The sequence below is a fragment of the Rousettus aegyptiacus genome, unplaced genomic scaffold, assembly GCF_014176215.1.
Source record: "Rousettus aegyptiacus isolate mRouAeg1 unplaced genomic scaffold, mRouAeg1.p scaffold_m13_p_8, whole genome shotgun sequence".
Lineage (NCBI taxonomy): Eukaryota > Metazoa > Chordata > Mammalia > Chiroptera > Pteropodidae > Rousettus > Rousettus aegyptiacus.
The window spans coordinates 52,203,242-52,205,369 of NW_023416311.1; the positions used below are offsets into that span (position 1 = coordinate 52,203,242).

General features: G+C 34.8%; 1 pseudogene; it reads right to left on the reverse strand.

The window, feature by feature from the left end:
* Positions 1–1,435: 1,435 nt before the first annotated feature.
* LOC118607286 lies at positions 1,436–1,554 on the reverse strand (annotated as a pseudogene).
* Positions 1,555–2,128: the final 574 nt, after the last annotated feature.

Here is a 2,128-nt window from a genome sequence, read left to right on the forward strand (position 1 = left end):
AATTTCAAAAGAAAATATCTAAGTGGTCAATAAGCATATGGAAATGTGCTCAATATCACCAGTTATAAGAGAATTGCAAATCAAACCTTCAATGCAAGACCACAATACATTTGTCAAAACAAGTCAATAAAAGGATAAAAAATACCAAGAGTTGATGAGGGTAGAGATGACTAATGCACTGCTGGTGGATTGTAAATTGGTAAACTCACTTTGGAAAAAGGTTTAGCAAAATCTACTATAGCTAAATATATGTATTATGTATACATCATGACCCAGATATTCTAAGTTATATTTAAGAGAAATATGTACTTGAGTTCACCAAAAAACATCTACTAGCACACACATTACAAACACGGACATAATAGTCAAAAACTGAATATGATAGAATGAAGAGCTTGCGGTACATCCACCTAATGATATACTACTCAGAGATGAGAATGAACCACCTACAACTATGTGGAACAACATTAATTAACTCTTACCAAACATAATGTTACATGAAAACATACAAAGAAAAAGGTCTATTATTTCATTTGTAATTGTACAAAACCTGGCAAAACTAAGTTATGCTGTTGTAAATCAGGCTGTAGTTTATTTATTAGCCAGACTTGCTGAGGCAGGAGGACGAGACCTCAAAGAGGACACAACTGGGATGCTGGTAGTGAACAATGACTTGTCCTACAGGCTTGGTTACCTCATTCTATTCAGTATGTGAACATGTATCAAAAAAGTGTTCACTTATGACCTGTGACTGTGTAGAATAATCATTAATAAATTAAAATATATATCAGTTTGCTAGGGCTTCCATAACAGAGTACTACTCAAACTGGGTAGCTTAAACAACAGAAACATCTTTTCTCACAATTCTAGAGGCCAGAAGTCCAAGATCATAGCATTGGGGGTTAAGGGTAGTTTCTTCGGAGGCCTCTCTCTGTGGCTTGTGGATGGCCATCTCCCGTGCTCTCACGTGGTCTTTCCTCTGTGTGAGTCAGTGTCCATATCTTTTCTTATAAGGACACAAGTCATACTGGACCTACTCTAATGACCTAATTTAACCTTAGTTTCCTCTTTAAAGAGCCTATCTCCAAGTACAGGTACATTCTGAGGTACTGTGGGTTAGAACTTAAACATGAATTTTGTGGGGGACACAGTTCAACCCATAACAATATATAATAAGGAAAGTGTAAGAAAGTAAATTAAAAAAAAAAGGTGAGTGGAAATGTTTAAAGTGCATTAGGACACAGAAATAAGGAAAAAGAAAAATTTCCAGCAAATCCAATAAAACAAAAACTAAGTTAAAAAAGGGAAAAGAGGGCACACTAGAGATATAGCAGAGATTTTATTTTATTTTATTTTTATTTTTTTAGGCAAGGTAACCCTTGGTTGACCACACAGATTGCAAGGACCTTGTCAGTTTACAATCCCTTATTTTTTATTTCTACAGCACCTGGTCTTCCTATGTGGTCTCCCATCCAAGTACTAACCACGCCCAACCCTGCTTAGCTTCCAAGATCAGACGGGATAGGGTTTGTTCAGGGGGGCATGGACGTAGGCACAGAGATTTTAAAGATACTGTTAGCAATATTTTTCTAATCTCTCTCTTAATTTAGATTCATGAACAATTTTCTTGGAAAAACATAAAGATTATGTATTCCAACTAGCAAACATGATAAAACAATATGAAATAAAGCTGATGAGTGTTACATGGGTATGTATTACATTATTTTTTTTGTACTTTTCTCTATGTTTAAGACATTTAACTTTTAGAAAAAAAAATTGGTATTATAAAATACACCAATATTTGTTATGGAATCAAAGAAAGATTCCCAAGAATGAGTTACAGTATCAGTGGTTAGTGTCCTGCTTGCAGTACATGGATGGGTAGGTAATAAAAAATAAGAGTTCTATGTTTTTTTGTTTTCTACTGTATTAGAGCAAAAATGACTTCACCAAAAGGGTGTGAGCTTCAGGTCTCACACTAAAGTGGGAAAAATAAAGAACGATTTATGCCTTTTGCATCTTGGCTTTCTTCCAGTGAGTAAAGAAATTTCTGCTTCCTCAGCAGTGCAGTATTTATAGAGACATAAGACTTGCTTCAAGAAATTTCCTAGGGATCTTGAATTCTTAA